The following is a 17,195-nucleotide window of genomic DNA, read 5'->3' on the forward strand; positions in this document are numbered from 1 at the left end:
TAAGCTGCATGCTTCTCCCGGAAAATATTCTAAGAAAACTTTGCAGAAATTCTTTTGCTTAAAGTTCATGAGTTTCAGATACTGTATTTAAAAAAAAAAAATCTTCATTTTTAGTTCAATTTCTAGTAGCAGAACATGTTATAGACAATTACCATGAGACATTTCTATTACAATTTGTCTGATAGTTCATCTTATGCATAGCCACCCATTTATTCAACTGAGACTGCTGAAGATGCCAGGAACAACCCTTAAGCAGTGATTTAAAAAATAAAAAATAATAATTTAAGTGCATCTTAAATTTTGACATCCACTAAAATACACTGGCAGAATTTTAAAGAATCTAGACACTTGGAAGTGCTCATTTTTAGTTTGATTTTTTATCTACCTGTAAGAACATAATTAACAGAATTAATTATATAGATGCAAGTTTTCTACACAGCAAAAGCACCTAAAATGTCAGAACTCAAGCTCTACCAAAAGATCATAACCTGAATTATAAATGAGTGCAAGCAAATGGATAGAAAAATTGTGCTACAATCATTTGAAAAAACATAATGTGTACATGATAGGAGGCTGAAGGAATGTGTAAACATTGAGATTAACATATATTGACAAACAGATTAAGCGATTCAAGCTTTCTTTTCCCTTCATAAAGCATACAATATATTATATAAATATAAAAAGAAATCAATATGCATACAAACATACCATTCACATTAATAGACAACATGCCATCCATTTATATTCTAGTAGATTAAAAATTAATTCCTAAAGAAAATACACACACCACACTCGCATGTGTTCCCAAGCACAGGTACATGAATGTAAATAGATAGATATATAGATATAGATATAAAAGTGATATGTAAGGATGAGTGTTGACCAAGTAAATGTTTAACCTGCACTTGTTACTATGGTATCTAAGCCCCTTAGGAGGTTTTCAAGAAGGTCTTTAAAAAAAACAAAAAACAAAACCAAACCTTTCACAGGGTTATGTTCAGCATAAAGCAACAAGTTTCCAGATTCCAGCAACAAAGAGGATTGCTTTTGAGACTGCAAGCTATTCACCGCAGGACATGTTTACAATTCTATGCCTCTAGCATTCTGAGGCTCCAAAAGACATCACTTTGTGCCATCATAAAAATCTTTAAGGCAACACAAAATAAGAGAGAGATAGACACACCCATGCCCACAAATGCCCAAATTTGTGGCTGTGACAAAAGGAAACTATCAATCTGTGCTGCTATTTTGCAGCATATGCCTGTTTTAAGGCAGGAGAAACAGGCAACTCCAGCTGCTCTGGGCAGGCATTCCTGGGGCTTCAGGAGCCCGATCCTATGTACCCTAGGAATTTCTCTGCAGAGGAATTCCCAAAGTGCATAGGACTGGGTTCCCAAAGCCCTAGGTGCATCTGCCCAAACTTCCCCACTTTCAGAGTCAGAAACAAGGTATGCCTCTGCAATTGGGGAAACCTAGCATTCCCTCATTTGCAGAGCCCCAAGTGCTGTCCTGCAGGACTGGGCCCCTGCCACTCACTGGAGTAGGACAATGGGCAACATCTGTTTCACCCAATGAAATGGAACAGCTGTGCCAGGACATATTCCAGTACAGCTGACTTGCTTCATCTGATGATGTATATTTATACTATAGCCAGTGGCAGCAGATTGAATGTATTCTACCCATGAATATACATTTTGAGAAACACACAAAAAAGCCTTTAGGATATCTGTCACTGATTTAAAAGTACTAACTGCATAAGAATTGCCCCTTAATTGGCTTTCTAAGCTGTGTTCTATTTCTCTTTATGCAAAGGATGCCTTAAGTGGTGGGGCTGATTTTCATAAAAGTCTTCACAGATGCTACTATCTTGACAGTACAGTAAAAGATATTTTGCCCTCACTCTGAGCAAGAAAAGTGATATTCACTAAAACATACCAAACAAACTCTCAGGTCACAATTCAGGTTTCACCCCAAAACACAGTTTCCCCATCCCAGTATCCAGGTTTTTGTTTTTGTTTAAAACCTCCTTCAAATACAGGACAACTGTTTATACTTGGCCCTCTTCTTCCTAAATAGCCCCAGAATATTATTTTCTACAAGCTTCACCTAGCTTTTCAGAAATACTGTGTTTACTCAATTTTAAGACAAGGCTTTCCCCCCACATAAACATTCAACATGGGGAAAACAAAGCCTTGACTTACTCATCTTGGAGTATCAAACTGCTCCACCAGGGAGTGGGAGCATGGGAAGGCCAGCTCAGACAGGAACAGCATTACGCCAGCATGGCCAGCTCCACTTCCCCTTCCACCCGCGCCCAACCCTCACTGTCACGGAGTGAACTCTGGAAGGAGGAATTTACACTTCACTGCTGCTGTCCACAGCTGAGCTAAGTTCCCTGCAGCTTGGGGTAGGAAGGAGGTCAGAAACAGCTCTGGGGGTCCCCTTATGTCCAGATCAGCTAGGCATACCAGCAGAAAGTGGGAGCAGGTGGGTGGGATTTGTGATGACCCTCTAACAATTATATTCTGTACATGGAAAATTATAAATTTATTATATTTTCCACGTCTAGAATCTGATCATTGGGGGATCTCCTTAAATTCAAAGTGATCTTAGATTCAGGTAAACAGGGTAAGTCAGAGTAACGATCACTGCTCTTATGTGACTAACTGCTAAGGAAACTAAAGTGATGGCAAAGAGAGGGAGATGAACAAGAAAGGAAGAGAAGCAGCATAATGTAGATGTAAAACAGAAGAGAGTAATTAGAAATACACACATGGAGGACATAATGCATTCATATCATTCATTTAATCATATCAAATACAACGTAAGTTTTAAAAGCTAGGGCCTTCTACCTGAGATCTCTGGAGCACCTATTAACAACCTTCTACAGAAGCAGGATGTTGGCTTCCATGGTTCCCTTGCTTTACTTGTGGTAGGTTAGGGTGTTATGTCTCATGCTGTGTTGGGGTTGACTGTGTAGTTTTACTAAAAGGGTAGACAATGGATTTGTATAGGATGGTTCAGATAAATGACCCTGCCTCAGGCAGGGGGCTGGACTAGATGACCTCTAGAGGTCCCTTCCAGCCCTACTTCTCTAATATTCTATGAAAGAACCACAATAAACATTAGACAATCCCTGACATCTTTATTTTGACTTATTAGGAGAACACTGCACCAGCTTTCAGTTTCACTGATTTTATTACATTTTGGCTTTGTAACATTATATCAAAGCATCTGAAACCTAATGCATGTAATACTGAAAAAACCCTTTAAAGAAAAAACCCAATATGAAGATGAAAAGAAAAAAAATGTTCCTGCATATCACCACTGAAACTTCAAAAAAATCACACCCAACAAAGCACTAACACTGGGTTAACAGTGCACTTAAATCATTGCTGAATGACATTATCCGGGCAGAAAAGAATCAGAAGGCTACCAGATGCATCAAGCAGTAGGCTCTAAAAAAAGGAAATAGTAGGGCCGCTTGCTGCTGCAGGGAGCTGGACCCAGACCCCATGCTGGTAAGTAGGGGGCAGGGGAGGGGAAACTGAAGGAGGAGGAAGGGGACCATGGGAGGATCCCTGCCAGGCCCCATCCACCAACTCTGCCAACCACCCCCCTATGTGGCTACCCTGCCCAGCCCCAGCTCCCAATATTTAAAAAAAAAAAGAATCAGCCCTGCATTCACCTGCAGCTGCGGCAGCCTTGGGCCTTCTGGGGGCTCATGGCAGAGTCCCCCATGCAGCGTGGGGCACTGCAGATTGCCCCCCTGGCAGCAGCTGGTGAATCCATTTTTTTTTTTTTTTTAAAAAGAGCAGGGAGCTAGGAACTGGTGGGGCAGCCATTGACAGGGCTGGGACAGCAGGTGAGGAATGGGGCCCATCCAATTCAGAGATCTGGCCTATTCAGCAGCAGCCAATCTCCGAATCAGACTCAGCCAAATTGATTTGGGACAGTGATTCGAATTACCAAATTGAATCATTGTCCCCCGAACTGGCCGAATCCAAAGTGAATACTAGCTGCTTTGCACAGGTGTAATAAATAAGTATTAGGAAACTACACTGCCTCCTAAACCTGTGACCCCTCCAGTTCTGCAAGCCAACAACAAAACAGGATGTTTGGGACTAGAAGCAAATAGCAACATTGTAATTCACCATCCTCACCTACTCTGCACTAGTAAATGACACTTCCTTTGTGGTTTTTGAACCTGACAGTCACATCACCAGACCCAAATGTCAAAGATTCACCTTTGCACAACTTGTGTAAATTGATCATTGAGTTTCCCCAAACTTCTTACACACTCTTTTTTGGCTCCCATACCTTCCGTGGAAAAGTATCAGAAAAGACTGTTGCAGCACATCTCTACTGCTTCCATTAGTACTCATAAGAAGGTTACTAAGTATGCCCCACCCACCTACTTCCTCTCAGCAAATACAAGAGAAAAATGGGGCAATGAACTTGGCCCAAGGGCTTTCTTCCACCACTGTACTCAATCCAGTACCCTATATATTGACATAGCACATGTAACTTTTTCCAGAAAAGCAGTGGGAAATTGGTGTGTACGTTATATGTGAGGAAACAGTCCCAATTTCAGCCAAATGAAAACAGAAGTAAAGTCTGCATGTGATCCCCAGGGAGCAGAACAAATGGCAGGCTCAGCTCCCTAGCTGCTGCTCAGTTATAAAAGAAAAAAATCTTTTTTCATTCTGCATCTCTTATTCTAGGGCATGCTGTGTGTGTGAAAACATGATATACTCAAGAGGCAGGGGGAAGGAGAATATAGGCAATTTCACCCTCTCGTTTCTGAGTTTGGGGCCTGCAGAACAGGAATGGTAGGCAGGGAATGCTCATCTGTGGCCCTTGCAGAAGCACCATGGAAGCAGTCTAAACATGCCCTAAAAACAAAAAGAAGGGCAAATCTTTGCTGTGAATCTAAAGTGCAGCAAACAGTAAAACTTCAATCAGCAGACCTAACTGAAGAGGAAAACTTGGGTGAAAAAAATCCATGGGTTGAGGCCTCTCAGGAGTGGCTGTCTGGTTGAATGACGTGAGGGGAAGGAGAAAAAACATGCTGTGCATGGGAAGAAGTCACACTTCAGAAATGACACAGATGGATGAAATAATCTTTTCCATTAGCATTAGTCTTGCACTAAGGATAATTCAGTTACTCCTCTGGCAAACAAGACAGCTTGCCTGGATTCCTTCAAGGAGAAGTGATTTGATCATCATTTAAGTTTGCACAGAGTACAACTCATAAAGGTCATGTCACCCCCCTCACACTAAACATGAAACAACCACTGAGTTGGTTGAGCCTCAGAATGAACTTAAGGTTTTAGGAGTGAGAGGTCTCAATACTGTTTACCTACTGCTTAAATTCATTAAGCGTGCACATTAGCCACTCATCATTTCTTTACCAAACTCAAACATTTTAAAGTCAGAGGTATCAAAACACACCTTGTGTTCAGAACTGGATCTGGATTGTGCTCCTCACAGGCTGAACCCAGCCTTGGGCATGGCATGGAGTAGCAGTAACAGTCATTGCAGCAGTGGCTGTGGTAGCAGTGGGGCAAGCAGCCACAGGCCAGGTGGATGCCTGCCATGGAGGAGGCACACAAGTGGCAGTGAGCCAAGTGCCCGCAGGGCAACCAAGGGCTATATTTAGGGACCTAGCAAAAATCAGGGGGCAGCCCCCGTGAATTGTGGGCAGAATGCAACCCCAGGCAGTCATTTTGTGGGTTGAGGGGCCCCAGTGGCTCTGCCCCTCGCTGCTAATTAGCTGTGAGGGCTGTCTGTCATGCAGCCCCACACCTCACTGCTGACTGGAGGGAGGCAGGGCCACAAGACAGGTAACCCTTGCAGCCAATCAGCAGCAAAGCATGGGGGGGCAGGGAGGGGAAGGACAGCAGCCATCTTGTCAACAGCCTTTCAAGTGGCCATCCCCCTCTGCTGTTCCCAACCCTGGTGGGAAGCCACAGCATGATAAGGACTGCTGGCTCCCTCAGGGAAGCCAGAGTTTTATTTTTGGTCGGTTATTTTTTCCTGCAGATTTCACAGGCATTGCCCAGATTTTGCAGGCAATACTGGACTTCACAGAACCTACAAAATCCATGAAATCACTAACTGAGTAGGTCCCTAGCAGCACTATACAGCCCTTGCTTACCATTTGCCATCAGTGGCCACATCCACTAGAACCCCAGAGCTCTAGATTGTGCATAAAACTATGACTATCACTAGATATGCCACGAGGCAGGATCCAGCACATAGACTGTATGTTTGACACCCCTGTTTTAAGTCAGACACAAAAAAGCTGACTGCTATTCAGTGAAGTAATGTACTGAAGAATATATTTCCTCACACACAGTTTCTTCAAACACATGGTTTAGACAGGCTACTTCATATGTTTGCATAAATACTACCACAAAAACTTACTAGGTTGTGTTTCCAAAAGCACAAACTTTTTTCAGTTCTCAAAGGCAGATGTTTCAAATATATTCAAGCCAACATTCACAAAGATTCCAGCGTTTTTCAAGAAAACTTGTGTTTTCTTGAAAAAAAGTGTTTTGAAAAACAAATCTAAGGGGAAAGATTAGCTATATTACTTTTAATTCAAGATCCACCTACTTCCTCAGCATCTTTATTTGTTTACAAGCGTTGGCTATGATCAAATATTTAAAGTGAATATACATGTTTATTAAAGGTATTTAACACTGTACCAGTGGCAGTTGGGCATCTAATTACCCAAATACAAACTGATAGTTTGTCAGCCATCATATATCCCAGTGCCAATACAACTCTACTTTGGAAGTACATAGAATATTTACAGCAACACAGAGAGGAACTGGCAATTAATTACATATTAAATTATCTTGAGGGATGAAAAAAGGTTGGTTTTCTAGAAACATATGTATAAACAAAACATCCAATAAATATAGTTGCAGAAATCAATAAAGCTACTAGACCATTTTGGCCACCCAATACTGGGAAGTCATGCTATGATTATGTACAAGATGTACAACGTTGGAAACGCCTACTGGCCTGCAATATTGTCCCATTGCAAATAGGGACGTGAAAGGTTAAATGATTAATCATTTTCACTGAAAAGGCCAATGATAATGAGTTAGCTCACCAGTTATTGTTTAGCATGGGCAGGGCACAGTCTAGCAGGGAAAGGAATGGGAGAGAAGCCATGCAGTGCCCCAGCAGGAACCAGAAAAAGGTGGGGGCAGGCAGGAGGGAGAGAGACGCGAGGAGCAAGGGGGACTAGTACCCATGGCTAGAAGTCAAAGTGGTTGCCGGCCAATTTTGCAGGCAGATCACAAAGCTGGCAGCCATTTTCATGGATGGAGCATGGTGGGCCTCCCCCCAAGCCTCTGACAGGCCATGTAGGCTGTACTTTGCATGACCTCATTCCCAATTGGTAGCAAGGGGTGGGGCTGTATGACAGACAGCTCTCACAGCCAATCATCAATGTAAGGCAGGGGGCAGCAGCCATCTTGCCATGCCAGCAGCCCCCCAACCCTTCCTTTCCTCCCCTAGCAGGCTATGTGCCTGAGTTACAAAGGCCACAAGCACTGCTGGCTCCCCAGAGGGAGCCACCATCTTATTTTTGGTGAGGTTTTCTTCCCCAACAGAGCCTGCCAAAAACACAGGCCTTGCACTTTTTTGTGGAACCCATACCTTTTCAGAAGGCCTGCCTTAAAAATCATGATTTCATGGAAATGGTGATTCAGTAGGTCTCTACCCATAGCTTATGAGGTTAAAAGGCAAAACAGTAGGCAACCTAATGACTTCCCAACCCACCATTTGCTGCTTGTTCACAGGTGCTCCCTCCTGCTTCATGTGGCCTGTGTTGTCTAGCTGGGCATGCCACTGCCTCCTCCTCTTCTCCCTCCCCCCTCCACCCCACCAAAGAGCCCCCGGAGCAGCTCCCAGTCACAGCAGCAATTGTGTCTGAGCTGCTGTGTTATCAATTAATTGTTTAACCGATATAATTAGATGAGGTTAAACAGATCATTTTAAAGCTATATTTATACCCCTAGTTGCTTGGAAAACAGTAACATTGAAGATGCATCTGCTTGCTGAAATCTAAAATGGTTGTGGCAGGTTTAGAGGATTTGACCTCCAGTAATTGGATATATTGACTCAAACAGGTTGTGCATACAAGTCACACTAAAAAAAAATAAAATTGAAATTCACAGAAGATAGCTCACCAAATTAAATGATGTGATTTCACTGACTCCGATATAAATGCATTGTGAAGCCAAAAGAGAGTTGAAGCTTTTCTTTACTTAAACTCCATGGCAAATTATTTAATGATCTTTACTGAATATTCTCTTTTGTTTGTTCGCAAGGAAGTAGAATTTGACAATAAAGATTTAAATATTTTTGTGATAACATTCATTTTCTATATAGTATAGTTTAATTCACTTTCAGTCATTCTTGCATTATATAAACAACTGTGTCAAGACCCACTTTTGACATGGTTGTTCTCCAGCAAACAACCTATAATGGAAGACTTAATGTTCTCACCATACTAGGAACAAGCATAATGTGCTGATGTCTACTTTGCATCCAAGGCCAAAGTCAGAAAACTAACACGATCTTACTACAACTGAAACTTTAAAATCCATTTGTATAGATGCAACATTGCAAAAACGATCAATATACTAGATAATGGTAAAATGAAAAGACAATTAAAAAAAATTGGCAGTAGTATATGTCAATCAGGACTTTCCAAACTTATACCTTCATTATTCTGATTTTTGATCTAAAATGCCAAGAGTGTAATGTTATACTAAGTTATATTCTAAAACATTACTTGTAAGGAAAGAACAGACTGAAAGACTAGTCTGTACCAGGGTTCTGCAACCTACCACCCATAGGCTGGATCTGGCCCACAAAGATTGATTCAGTGGAGTAAGGGATGCAAATTAAAAGGGGACACATTAAAGCAGCAACTTAAGCCTCCTGTCAAGCCCTGGCTACCAAATTTGCAGTCCCCCACTGGTACCTACTATAGCTTTTGGTGGTACCCAGTAAACAGAGTAGGGCACAGAGCCAGAAAAGGATCAGAGCATCAGGGGAATGGCAGCCCAAGCCAACAGCTGGGTTCCAAGTGCCCAGCCTGCCTCCTTAAAAGGTTGCTGATTTCCAGCTTAAAATAGAAACTTTGCCAATATAGCCATAACTATAAAACCATAACCACAAAGCTCTTTAGTGGAGAAACAGCCTACAGAAGTAAAAGAGTGTATTCTATAGTTAAACCATCTCACTGATCAACATCAGTTTTCCTTTCCAATATAAACTGCATCTAAACAAAGTTTTACCAGTATACCTATGTAGGTTAAGAGTATAATCCTCCCCTCCCCCTCAGTTCTAGCTGATAACTATAAAGGTAAAATTATATAGCTTTTGTGGGCTCAAAGTTTGCCAGCAGCTGAGATACAGGCATGGTTTTGTGTATTCTGCAAGTCAGTGGTCCACAATTCTTTTATTGTTGCAAAGATAATACTTGTTAATCAAGGTGTAGTTAACCGATTCAAGGTTTCTTTCAAGCTAGAAGAACTGTTCTGAGAGATGTAAACTAGTTTTTTCCTATAAATTATGGTTCTGTGAACTCTTGCTATTCCAGTATTTGGAAACTTCCCAGGATACCAGAAAATACATTTCTGCCCTAGCATTAACCTTTTTGTGTTTTATTTCTCTTTGCTAGTTGGAAGGAACTATAAACAAAGCATCTAGATTGGTAAAGATAGACTATTTTATCAATTAGATCCTTTTAATCTGACCATGACTGAGATAAGCAGAAGTGTCACATACATCAAGGAGAAAAGGATCAATAAGAAGTAGAAACAACATTCCCTCATTTAAAAATTGCTATATACAATGTGTCATCAGAACCAGTCATATTATAGATTAAATTAAAAATATAATGATATTAAGACAAAGTTAAACTTCCTCCCATCACTTTTAAAATTTAATTTATGAAGTAAATGCAGTGCACCTATAATATTTTGTGGAATTAGGACATCTTGATAAAAATGCCTTTCATAATTGTAACTACTATTGTAAAGGTACAAAACGCAGGTCCAATATTCCATACATTAGACATTACGGTGTGAACCTCATGGGTCAGATCCAGACTGTGGGCTTGCTCCAGCCAGTCAGTTAGGATACTGGCAGCCCAGGGAATCTGAGGATGAAAACAGTAGAGGAGATAAAGCCTTTCACAGAATCCAAAGCTTTGCTGGATCTGGTCATCAGCAATGGGGTGGAAGAAGAGGCAGCAAACAAAGGCTGTACCAACAGCCCTGATGCCCTGGAGCTGCTTGGCCCCTTACCAGTGTGACAAGCAGCCACTTTCCCCACCAGTTCTAATTTCTGTGCTGTTGGTCCTGCCACAGCTGCTGCTGGCTCCACCATAGTTGCCAACCCCACCTCTGCTGCTTGTGCCATAGCTTGGATCCAGCCCGCGAGAAGTGGCAGCAAAGTGCACACAGCTTCCAGCTCTCTCCCAGCTGGAAGCTGTACCAATACCCCACCAGAGGTGCAGGGGCCAGGAGAAGCAGAGGTGGTATGGGCACAGCTCCCAGCTGCTGGCACAAGAGCAGGTAAAGCTCCTCACTGCTGATGTGCTTTGGAAATCACTCAGCTGGTGGTGTGAAAAGGTTGCTGGCCACATCATTTGAATATAAAGGAAGATGCCTCAGTGTTGCCACTTCATCCCATTATAACAAAAAAGAAGTCATCAGAAGGATTTAAAGCATTTAGTGCTGCTAAAAGTAACTGAAAATGGCAAAGCTAGTACCAAACTTCCCCAAATTGTGGATCTAAGTAAAATTCTGTTAATTTAAAAATTAACCAGTGAGCTAATCCCAATTCCCACAACATTACAACATGAAGGGACAAAATATTTTTGCTAAAGAAAAAGGATTTACTAGGACATGATATTTATCGTAAGTAAACATTAAATTGGGAAAATGCTGTCATTTGAAAAGATGCATATTTCTATTAATTGTATAGAAGTGCTTCTTGTATTTGGGCTGACTTCCAATGGAGGCAGAAAGTAGGAGCAGAAAGTCTGTAGAAGACAGAGCAGCAACATGCCTAGAGAAAAAATTTGAAGATGTCCAGGATTTTCTTGTTTCTAGCTTAAATGAACAAAAGTAATAAATATTTTTTCTTTCTAAAACCAGAAGCCACAGAGACCCTATTTTTACTTGGCAATATTTAAAACTCATCTTTAACCTAATAATGTCAAACCAGAAAAAGTGTTTATATTTCATGAGATGAATAACTACTTCAGCTGAGCATTTTATCCAGTGTACTTCATCTTTTGCCAATTGATTTTTGCTATGCCTGTTAGTTACAGTTCTCTCTCTCTCAAGGATTCAGAGTACATTTGAGTACATATAGGTCAAATGAGCACAACATTAGTTAGTGTCCTTAAGTTTTACTGATGATCTACAGTAATTCATAGTTTTCTGGGATTTCCCAGGGTGCATAATAGGACAAACTTTGTGAATGGTTTCAGTCACTCTTCAGTATAATCAGTTTTTACTTCATATTAAAGATTTTGGTCTTACTAAACTTCTGGCTGGTGAACTAACTTGCCAGTCAACAATATTTACTGTGACAAAGATAATACAATACAGATGACTCCAAAGACACTGTCACAAGAGCTAGGTGCTTTTGGAGAAGAAGGGCAGAATCTATCACTGCCCGTACAGAACTTTTGGGCTCATAAAAGTTAAATTACAGGGAGGGAAGAGGTAGAAGAGGAAAAAGAAACATTCTCCAGATGCATACCAGAATGGCAGGGTCCTTTCTAGGTTCTGCAGTCTCCTTCTACAGACATACATTGGCTAAGAAGTAAAATCAGAGGAGAGCAAATACCAAGTGATTCTCCCATAGCTGGAATGCAACTCTACAGCTCCCTGGCAGAGATGATATCAACACCGGCTTCAGCAATTCTAACTTGGACATTGGTTTCTGCATGCTCACAGGACATCTGTGCCAAGCTCCTCTTCACCTTTTTGCAAGTGAACTTCATTTTTTTTTGAGGTAACACTAATTGCTGGGCACCTTCTACCAGGCAGATATAATTATTAAAAAATGCTTATGAATAATCTGATTCATTATCCTACAGGGCTACTGTTTCAATGTATATAGTAAGATTCTTGCTAAAATACAGACATCCATAGGAGATTACAGACATCTATACGAGAGACAACAATGCTTAAACTGTGTCTCAAAATAAAGCCGACTGTAAAAAGTCACATAAATAATGTCAGAAAACTTCTGCATGTGGTACAGTATTCTAACTGCATTAATGGATAAACCTATATTCAAATTATCGATAAGAGGGGAATTTACTGTAATGGAATGCACACTTCTATATAAAATGCTACAAAAAATGGATTTGGGGGGAACTATGTGAAATAGATGAAAGTAATCTCCAAGTCATAAGTGTGTATCTGGGAAAAGAGTATAAAACAAGGCCATTATCATTGTATATTATTATACATATACATTATAATATACATATTTTATACATTATATATTATTATATGCCCCCTAACCACAATTGTTGTTTGATTATATTATCACACTATTATCAGAAGAGACCAGGGATGTGAAAGAAATTAAAGGAATATATTTACTAGGAATAGAAAATGTTCATTATAGGCTAAAAGCTTATGCTTCATATTCAAGTAAAATAAAAAGTGGGTTCTTACAAGAAATAATTAAAGCTTTTGTTCAGGAATTAGGTACAGAGAAAAATTATTTAAATTGGACATAGTATGTCTCCACTCCAAAAAGACACAGATGATGACAAATGTTTGCTCTAAATACTGGATACAATTAGATATTTGGGCATTAAATGTATCAGAGTCAGGAAGCTGGTCAAAATGCCAGTCATAAATGAAAAAACATTATAACAATATAGAAGGACATACATTACCATTATTGATATCAAGTGGTAGAACTGTAATTAAGTGCATGACCTGCCCATGATCCTTTATTTTCTCTCTCCGATTTCTGCTTCCTCCTTGATATGCCAGTGCCCTGGCCTCATTGGCCCTCACTCCTGACCCACAGACCCCTGGCCCTGGCGATGGCCCTTACTTCTGACCCACAGCCCCCTTCCTCACATCCAGCCCCGCCAGAGGGGGTCACCAGCTGCCCCCTACCCTGCCCAGGCCTGCAAAGACTCACAGAATGGTGGTTTGCAAGGACACTGAAGGGACAGATTCCAGCATGAGGTGCATGTAGGCAGTGGCAGGGGCACCACCACACACTGCCCCACATCAGTGGCTGCAGCTACAGCTGGACCTGGGCTTAGGGCACAAACAGGGAGGACCAGTGCTGTGCTCCACAGCAGCAGCATGAAGCGGAGCATAGCTCTGGCCCAGACCATGTCGCAGGCAGCAGGAGGAGGGTGAGGCGCTCCAGGAGGTCTCTATTTCGGAGTACAGTGGCTCCAGCTCATGCAAATGGCAGCAGAGCAAGTCTGGCCCCACCATGGGCTGGAGGAAAGAGGATGGGCACCCGTGACACTCCCTGCCCTGGGCTGGGGCTTCCACAAGGCACCAGGAGGCCTGGCCATGCTTCCCCCTCATGCAGCTTCTCCCAACCACTCCAACCCTACCCAAAAGCACAGGCACCAGCCCCCAGTGTCCCCGGCAGCTCCCCACTGCTCCCAAAGGACCTCCCCCAAATTGGCCCCTTCCCCCACTGCAGGGGCAGGCACCTCTAAGCAGGCCTAGGGCACCAAGTGCTGCCTCAGACCCCTTCCCCCCCGCTTTCTGTGCCACAGCCCCAGCACCCAGACACCTTCCCCACACACACACACACACACACACACACACACACACGCCACCCTATACACACAGCCCCCAAGCTCTGCCACCCTCCCTCCCCAGGCTTAACTGTATCCAGCTGCTGGGGATGCTCCCAGAACCCTGGCTATTTTACCAGCTATGTAGGTGTTTGCACACACACATCTGGCACCCCCTGCCTCCAGTCACCTTTCCCTCACTCTCCCCAGCCCCAAACAACCCCTTGCAGGCTGGAAGGCTGCCAGCCTGAGGGGAAACCTACAGGTTTCCCACATTTTTCTCCATTAAAGGGTAAAAATCTGCATTTTTCCATAAGAAACAGAGAAGCCAGATCCCTGTTTATTACATAAAAGTGTACTTACTAACCAGGCATGTATATGGCACTTAACCAAACAAAGAAATAAGATCTCAGTAATATCAAGACTAAAAAAAAAAATAGTACCTTCAAATCCTGGCTAAGTATTTAGATCAGCGGTTCTCAATCTATTTGCCATAGGGGCCATACTTCAGCTCTCAATGTGTTTTGTGGGCCACACCCATACAACTTACTTCCTGTGCATCCATTTAACATCACTTGGGCCGCAGTGTGCTGACTGGGCTCCATGCAGCCTGCAGGCCACTGGTTGAGAATCATCGATTTATATACTTGAGCAAATATTACCACAATACAGAATTTCCCAAATTTTTAATACATGGGGTAGACTTTTTCTTCATTAATATGGATGACGCACTTCATTCACTGGCCCACAGGCCTGAACCCACCATGCAGGGCTAGTGCAACTGGGGCCCAATCTAGCCTTTTCATAACACATTTCTGCTGCTCTTTCAACACACTAATGTGGTGCAGCACACCTTTTGGGAATCGGTGCCACAATAAATGAAAGAATGTTTTCAGAGGTGGATGACCCTTAAGACAGGTATTTGTAGGAATTACAGTAAAACAACAATTTACAATATGGAGCTTATACAGATAGCTCACATTTTTAAAATGTTTCCAGAAAAGAACCAAAGGCAACAACCAGTATTAGAACATTTTATAAGAAGACTTGAAGTTTCAGCAGTCAATGCTACATCTAACATTTTAAATTTCATGGTTGCAAAAGATGACAAACCACAAAGCTATTAAGTTGTGGAATACAACTGTAAAATACAAAATAACAGCAAAAAAATAGAAGGACATAATGTAAATGATAAACATTATAGACAAATGTCTATATCCTTGTACATTAACTGAAGTTGCATTAACTTCATGTATAGTTTTCCGCATTCTCAGTTTTTATTAAAAAAATCCTGGAATTTTTCAAGGTTTATCTTCGAAACAAAAACCGGGATTAAAATCAAGATAAAAGGAAGAAAAGTTAAAAAAATCGTTCAAAATTGAAGGGGGTAGGAAATATCAGTGATGAGGGAAGGAAGGAGTAAGGCTAAGACTAGCGAAGGGGCAGGGGCCGAAGCCAGAGCTGCCAGGGTGCAGCTTGGACCCACCTGCTCCGGGAACGATTCCCATGGCTCGTCCCGCCCTGCCTGGGGTAAGAGTAGAGCCCTCCGTACCCTAGGCAGAGGCTCCAGCCGCCCTCACCTGCCCCCACTCCACATGTGGCTAGCACCACCGCCCCCCAACCCGCATCCAGCAAGAAACCTGCGCCTCAAGTAACCAGCATAGTGGCACTTAATCCTTGTTAACCAGCCATTCCCCACTCATGCCAGTTAACAGGGATTTGAACGGAAAAACAGGTGTAAATCAGTAAAAAATTGAATGACTTAAAAAATAAAAAATAAAAATCAGGAAATTTATCAGTGAACCTTCCCCCCCTCCCCCCCACCCCAAATAAAAATTGAGAATGCAGAACACTATTCATGTAGTAATGCATGATACTATCCCCAACCAATTTTTATGAAATATAAATGCTGGTCTGGCTCTTTTACATATGATATGGGAAACTAGATGGTAAAAAATTTTCAGAATCCATTCTGAAAGAAACTAGGAAAAACAACTCCTGGAGACGAAATTCTAATAAGATTTAAATCTCATTAAAAGACCAACTCCCAATACACATCTTTAACCTAGGAAGAAGCAAGCTACTCTTAATCTCTCTCTTTATAGTAAAAGAAATGCAATCCTAAATGTGTAGATCTAAGCAACAGCTCCTACTGAAAAAATCACTTGGAAAGACTTAGTAGAAAATCTAATAATGGAAGAAATAACATATTATGTGAGAACAGTGCCAGACAAATGGAGGAGAAAAAAGTTCAGAAAAAATACAACAGAAATACCAAAAAAACCCCAACCATAATTAGATGCTCAGATACAGACACAATAACTTATATAGACACATCTGATCAGTAAAGAGAATGAAAAAACAATAAGCAAGTTCATTCATCTCCTTGCTTTTCATTCTTACTACCCATCTTCCACAAACACACCCATAAAACAGTCATCTTCCACATAAAAATTGTTCTTAAAAGTGAACACACTATCCCCTCACAGAAAGGAAAATGAGACCCCCCCCTCCTCCCCAAATATGAGTGCACAGTCTGGAGCCATAGTCTGATCCCAAGCCCACCCACTTATGGCAAAACTGATAAAAGGGAAAAGGTAGCAGCTCAGTAAAAAGTATAAAAATACCTAAAGAATGATAGTAACATCACCAGTCTGATAAAGTGGACTTGTTAAATTATGGACAAACTCATAGCAACTGAGCATAGGCAAGGACTCTGTTATTTTGATCACATTTGTTCCTTGAAAATGATCTTATAAAGGATAGGAATTTTTAAGACTTAATAGTAGTTTCTCAGCCAATTTTCAAAATGAAACAAAATGAAAATTACACGGAAAATGCAAACTGGAACAGTAGAGCATCCTGAAGAGAGGAAAAAAAAGCTAAAATTCATTTTGTCCTAAAATTAAATTTATCAGTTCTCTGGGTAAGTACCACAGGTCAGCTCTTACTCAAACTCAGACTCTACTTATACACCTTTCCACCGGAAAGATTATCCAAATTAATGGAGTAGGCCTCTAGGCTTTCTGTACATTGTATGGTGAGATTGAAGTGCCACTTTAGGCAATCCAAATCACTAAGTCAAATGAGCATGGAGGAACCCAGAAGTGGCCAATTGGAAATGGCTAACCACAGAGAGTTTGTCTGGATTCCTACTTGGAATGTATGCCCCTCAAAGCTGCAACAGAGGCACTTCCATCCTATCAGTATGGAGAAGCATTTTCATCATGTCAGGATCCAGGTCACACAGAGGTGAAACCACAGTGGAATCAGAATCCCCTTAAAACTGCTTTGAGTTCAGTAATAAAGCACAGCCCCCCATTACATTGAGTCCGGAATGCCTGGTAGTTATGGT

General features: G+C 41.6%; 1 protein-coding gene across 7 annotated transcripts in view; it reads right to left on the reverse strand.

Moving 5' to 3' along the window:
• MARK1 (microtubule affinity regulating kinase 1) overlaps positions 1–17,195 on the reverse strand; it is a 130,619-nt gene that overhangs the window by 95,982 nt on the left and 17,442 nt on the right. The gene's annotated exons all lie outside the window — the stretch shown is intronic.

This window comes from Crocodylus siamensis, chromosome 1 (assembly GCF_052110815.1).
Source record: "Crocodylus siamensis isolate JL-2025a chromosome 1, ASM5211081v1, whole genome shotgun sequence".
In the NCBI taxonomy this organism is placed as follows: Eukaryota; Metazoa; Chordata; order Crocodylia; family Crocodylidae; genus Crocodylus; species Crocodylus siamensis.